This window comes from Corapipo altera, unplaced genomic scaffold (genome assembly GCF_003945725.1).
Source record: "Corapipo altera isolate COAL_440 unplaced genomic scaffold, ASM394572v1 23, whole genome shotgun sequence".
Lineage (NCBI taxonomy): Eukaryota > Metazoa > Chordata > Aves > Passeriformes > Pipridae > Corapipo > Corapipo altera.
Window position 1 is genome coordinate 9,031,433 of NW_020884878.1, and position 6,652 is coordinate 9,038,084.

Genomic DNA, 6,652 nt, shown 5'->3' on the forward strand with positions numbered 1-6,652 from the left:
TAAGTCAGATCAAAGTAAATGTATAATATGCATGAACAAGTCCACTTTGTATAATATTAACAATGTAATTTCTGTCAGAAAAATGAAATTAAGAATGCAAAAAAAATTAAAAAGAGATTAAAAGCAACAATGCAGCAAGCAAAGCAAAAGATGACTGTATTTGGGGGGGGGAGGTTATTGTAACTCACAAGTCTTTTTGACATCCTACTCAGCCCTCTCTATAACCTATTGCTACAATAGTATCTTGGATTGTAGATACTATTCTCTATTGATACTTAAGGGATGAAGCCTTTAGGTGATCCCCATTGCAAAGTATTTTTATTTCTCATCCATTTAAGATATCAATTTATACTCCCCGAAAAAATGGAAACTGCTTTTCTTGTAGACTCTTATCTTAGACTTGGTTAAGTAAAGTCTGAATCATACACTTTACACTTATACCCTTTCCTCCTACTCATTTTTACCTGTACATACTATAGTAGAAGCAGCTACTGCAGCGAGTGCATGCCACTGTGTCAGACAAGATATCATATAATCTAACAAAACCTGCTAACAAAATAAATGTGCCATGATTCATCAGTTTGGTAGAGAAATACTGATTTTCTATTTTATTTTATTGAAAAGTAAATAAATACTTCCCCATGACTAAGATCTCATTCTACAATGTATAGGAGTTTGCTGCTATCTGCAGGTAAAATAATCTATTACTCAGTAAAAACCTGAAAAGGGAGCCAAGCTTCTGGTTTTAATTGCAGCTTCACATGATTCCATGTAAAAATCCCAGATCTAGGCAGGATGAATGCAAATATAGATCCCTCACATGAGGCTAAGAGGAATGTTTTCTCTCTAATATGACAAGCTACATGCACACTGCTCTTAGGATGTTTTGCTGACAAGATCTGCTGGTAACCATGGGCAGTGTCAAGGTTTAATGCAGCCATCCACAGCGACTCTGGCACCCTCAAGCTATTGCAGAAGCAAAGAATTCTTAGGATGTAAGACTAGTCTTGTGATTCTCAGTAGCCTTCAGATGTCCTCTGAGCTGCGACAGGCTGCCAAGGGGATGGGACACAGAGCTGGTTCCACAAATGCTGAAGTTTTCAGGGAAGCTGTAGTCTATATCAAGAAAGGCAGTTCAAAAGAGTTATAGACAAACTGTGATTTTTCCCTCTGTTCAACATGACAAACCTAGAGAGCCAGATGTTATAGAGACCGTCCCTCACAATCCTCGCCTCCACTCATTCCACCATGCCACATGGTATGGTACTGTTTTCTTTGTTTACTTTCTTTTTTTTATTATTATTTCATTTTTATTTTTAGTCCTCAATTTGTTCTACAAGCATGGAATGAACTGAAGCACATTCAACACTCTGAAGAACAATCATTACTGAATTTTCCTCACTTTAAAAGTCAGAAGCAGACAAAAAATTCTGCATGTGCTTTACACAGGTCACTATGTGAGAATACTACCCCCAAAGTACAAAATATGTTGCAAATAATTTCTAGATTATAGTTATCCTGCTACAGCACTTTAGCTGTTACCAAAAATGTCCTAAGAATATTAGATTAAATTCCGTGGGAATACTATGGGTGACTCACTTTTTCTGTCTTGAGCCTGAAATGTATTGCTTGAGATTTGTTCCAAATACTGCAAGACAGCTTTGACTACTCTGTGGATAAAAAGATGGACAATGATAGAAGTCGTCAAACAACACTTAATCAGGCAAGATCATATTGGAGGAGTCACTACAGGAAATATTGACTGCAGGAAATGACATGCCCCACATTATCTCATCGAGGCTTAGGTAGTCATCTCGCAGTTTTGCACTGCAGTGCTGTAGTACAGCTCTCTAGCTTGCTATCAAATGCACATCTCCAAGGCTCTGATCAAACATTAAACAGTCACTGGTGTTAAACTTTTCCTACTCACTATTTTTTTTAATGTGGCCTCAATTTATGAAAAGTTGATATAACTTTTGGGTTGTTTTCAAAGAAGAGTTTCAATATGAGCTGATTTCAGCTTGTGGGTAAGAGATGAGTGCCAGAATCACTTAGCACAAAGAGAATACATAACACATGAGAAAGAAAATTACAAAATATCCATCACCAAAGTTTCTCCTTTTAACCTTTAAGTGTAGTCAAAACCTAATGACTTACTAATTATCAGGAGTTTAATGATGCCTCTAAGCAGAGGTTGCACTACAGGGCACAGTGTCCATGAACCTTTAGGATCTGGGGTTACCTCGTGACTTCAGCCTGCAGTGAATTCTCCTCTTCTCCAATTCTGCTTCTAAGAAAGCTTTCAACCCACCACCCCCCTCCCCATTGTTGCTACCAACAGTGAAGGAAACAATTTTGAACTCTGGCGTAGGCTGGGCTCCAGATGGCTGCCAGCTTTTTAAGCGCTGAGTTGACTAACCTTGCTCAAAGCAAGTCTATAGAATACAGTGCTTCAAATATCAGTGTCTGCTGGGATTGCATCTATATATGTGGAGTCCCACCGTTCCCATCACTAGCATAGTTGAATGAGTGAATCAGGAGCAAGAAGGATAAAATTGAGGAAAATGCGCGAAACCTCTCCCTCTCTGATGTTGAATCAGCCCATTAAACAGCAGGGAGCAGCTGAGCATAGATTTTCCTTGAGCTTGCTGACCACTAAAAGCAAATTAATATAACCCAGGCTGAGACTGAGTCTGGGAAAGACCAAGAGGTTGACTTCCATGTGGAGATGAAAAAGATTGTCCTGAATTCAGACCAGGTCAAAGAAGTAGCTAAGGAATGAGCAAAGTTATTTCTCATCAGAGCTATTTTGTGAGAACAGAAATCATGGACAATGACTAAAATTCAATTATTTGATTGTTATATTTATAATTGTTTTTATGGATTGACAACAATAAAGCATCAGCCAAATTATCCTGGAATGGAGTCACCCACTTTCTGAGAATGAAATTTATGGGGGCAGTTTGATGCTGTTTCCCTGGAGCCTGTCAGTCTGACCTCAGCCACAAATAAAGTCTTTTCAAATGTAAGGAAATAGCACTGGGATATGTAAGGAAACAGTCTGATGTAAAGAGAAAAAGCACTATCCTCATTGCTAGCCACAGGAAAGCCTATTTTCTTTGGTTCTTGGCCCATATGAGAGTTAGTGCATGAAATATAAATTGCTGCTCAACATATAAGCTTGGGAGAACAAATTAATACTGCCTTCTCAACATGGGCTTGGAAGTTATTTCATTAAATCCTTTGTATGAAAGCAGTTGCTGCACACTGGTTTTCTTGGCATTTCTGAAAGTCTGTCCTTAGTGGGTAGTTAAAGTTCTGCAGTACACTCATCTCTCCTTTTGATTACTGCAACCTCCCTTCTCCCTTTCCCTCCCTAATATCTGTGTCACCCTCCTGTAAGCTGTCTGAGCACTGCTGCCAAATAAATGGCCTGCACCCTCTCTGACTGCAGCTCACTATTCTGATCAGCTCGATTGGTTAGTGCCCAGCGATCCATCATCTTACTTCATATTTTTGTTCTGTTCCTCCAGCCTCATCTCTTCCATCTTTCGTCAAAATAATGTATTTTTTTTCTGCCAACTTTTTGAACAATATCTGACTGCTGTTCCAGCAAGAAGGGGTAAATTTTGTAAGTTAAAAAGTGGAATAAAAGAGGAGCCGTTCAAGAGGCCACAGGACTGAAAGTACTTTCTCTATATTTCTGCAAGACTTTCTAAAGTCATGCTGCTTCAACCAGCTCCTCAAGACAACAAGGAAAACAAGAATCTTATATTCTGCCAACACCAGAAAATCTTGAACCCAGAGTAAAGGACACCTTACTTTTAACTTCCTCTAAAAGCTTATCACTTCTGCAAAGTCCACAGAAGTCACCCTCATTCTGATTTCCCTTACATTTACTATTTAGTTAGATTTCTACTGAGGAAAATAAATTATGTTCTTGTCAGGATGTGATCCTGGCTCTCAGCTCCTTGTTGTCCTGCTGACTTACCTATAACCTTGGACATTCCCAACAGCCCAAGCTCCAGGTCTCCAGCAGTGCTATAGGGATAATAACTGTGTTTACCAATCCCACAGGAACTGTGTGAGGAGGAATTCGTTCCTCACTGTGTGGTATTAAGACTCTGAAAAGGCAGTAGGGAAAAAAGGTTTCAGGGCCTGTGGTAGTATTGCAGAGAAAATAAATCCCTTCCTTACCATGTGTTGCTACAGACAAGGTCTAACTATGGTAGGCACCCTCAGATAAAAGAAGTTGGGATGCATCTCACAATTCTAGAATTGAGGTGGTTCTATCATCAGAGGAAGGACTTAGATATTTTCCATGCACAATTCATTTGGTCTGTTTTACGTATCCCTATCACACTTTATTTATCACTCTCCATTCGCAACTCAGGGAATCTGTTGGCTTGCAAGTCTGGGAGATAGTGAAGAGATTTAATGACTGGCACTAGGTCCTTTGGAATAAGTGGGATGAGAAAGTACAAAGACTATATTTCACCTATTAAATTTATTTTGAAAATATATAAAGAATTTCAAGGGAACAAATATTTTAAATCATTCACTTCACTTTTTAAGAGGGATTTTTTAGATCCTCCTCCTACTAAATAAATTGGGTCTTCCTTTTATCTATTGATGTATCAGGAATACTAACTCTATTCAATAGTTGCTCACCAGCATACAAATGTGTCTTACAACAATTATGCAAGACAAACAAACTTTCTTTTATGATTCTTCAGTGGGCTCTAGGATAGTATGGACAGCAACTACCTTGTTCTTTGATAATGAAATTAAGCAACAAAGGGTCTTTCAAGGTTTTATCTTAACTAAAATTTCAATATTTGTATATAGAGTACTGCATGGAAATCATTAATAATGTGCTAGGTATTATTGTGTGAAGGTGATACCTTTGAGACACATTAGATTTGTCCTGTGCAAGATGATGAATTTCTCTGCAATACTTAGATGGATATTGGAAAATATGATCCCTTTTCTTGATTTGAGAACCATCAGATCAAACCCAGACACATAAAAAAAAAGGCATCTCTGGGAAAAATTTTCCTCCAATACAGCCCAGTAAATCCTTGGTGCATCTGGCATACACAGGACACTAAGTTCTAAACTTCATCGGTATGTGTTACTAAGCATCTCCTGGTGAGATGGATCTAGATTTCTTGAAAGCACCTTCAGACTGTCCAACAGACAATTTTGAGCCTGAAGTTGAAACGACTGGACTTTGGCTGTTCAAGTTGAGCTACACAGATGTTTGTAGGTCTCAGAATTTAGTATTTGTTTTTGACTGCTTGTCTCTTGAACTGCTTTTCGTTGTAAGAGTATCTTCATTCTTTTGAATGAAGGGAGTTTTAGGAAGCTGTTTTTCCAGCATTGCTTGAGCCTTCTTTTCAAGAAGAAGAAATCACCATCAAATTAGGGACCTCCATACAATCTTTTTGATGGTACTTGTGCACATCCACTCTGCGGAGTTGTAAGTGAACATGAAAGTCTCAAGACAAGCAAATTCTAACCCTTTGTCTTGACTTTTTTTTAATTACCTCACCAGTCTATTTTCTCTTAAACCACATGAGAACAAGTGGGACCACTAAAGATGTGAGCTTGGTGAGATATAGATATTGTGCCTTAAACAAAGATAATACTAATGAATTCACATTCAACCTTTTCAGTCCAGTGATAGAAAAAGATTTTCAGTCACTTTAGCTTGAGCTACATTTGCACTCAGGGTCACCTAAAGAAAAGGACAACACATTCATCTTTATCCTCCTTGAGTTGTGGAACCACTCAGATAATCTATAGTCAGTTGCAAAGTGAAATTAAATACCTTAAAATGCCATCTATCTGATCCCCAATTAAAACATAATCTTTTTAAAGCTGTCAATAGCTGCTGGCCAGAATCAATAAGGGGAAGATTATGACTGGCACTTCTCCAGTGATCTTCAGGCAGACAGAAAATACACTGCTGTTGTCAGGTCAGGAGGAAAAGGGGACAACTGGACCCCAAGCAGAACTACATCATAGATGAGCAGAATTTGAGATCCTATGCAATGATCCAGCTGGGCACTTTTGGGGTTTATTGGGGGAGGGGAGAGGCACGTATTTTTATTTTTTTAACTAGGAAGGGAAGGAATATGATACATGAGAAGGTTTTAAAGAAATAATACTGGAGTCTTAAAATTATGAATCTTTAGAAAAGTATTTGTAAAAGAAGTTTTACTTTGATCCTTCTATATATGTACACTGAAGTTCCTGAGTCAGATTCAGCCAGTGTCTTAAGAATTTGAGGCATACTGCTTTTCATTTGCATTTAAGGAATATAAGCTTACATTTATCTAAGTAGATCCTGGATATTCCTCATCATTGCTACAGGAGTTAAAGTTTTAACTATCTAAATCTAGTGTTTGACATTAGTGACGTGAATGATCCTGACTACAGCATGTAAGCTTAGGGTAAGAGGCCTAAACTACTTCTTTTCCTCCTGACCTACATTAGGATTGCTTTTATTTCTAGGCCAGAATGAAAAGTTCAGCATAAAAAACTGTTTCCTGGTGTGCAGAGGGCTTAGTAGCCTTTCTACCCACAAGCTGTTGCTTTCCTCTAGCCTTCCACAGTACAGATTGTGGCACAAATGCTTCGACCTGCC

At 38.3% G+C, this 6,652-nt stretch overlaps 1 long non-coding RNA gene across 1 annotated transcript; it reads right to left on the bottom strand.

Annotated features, from left to right (window-relative positions):
- Positions 1-644: 644 nt before the first annotated feature.
- LOC113944774 lies at positions 645-5,949 on the bottom strand. Its single transcript, XR_003526791.1, has 3 exons — positions 5,834-5,949; positions 1,600-1,670; positions 645-1,116 (listed from the first exon to the last, which is right to left on the bottom strand). It is a non-coding gene; the product is annotated as an uncharacterized LOC113944774 (long non-coding RNA).
- Between the last annotated feature and the right edge of the window lie 703 nt (positions 5,950-6,652).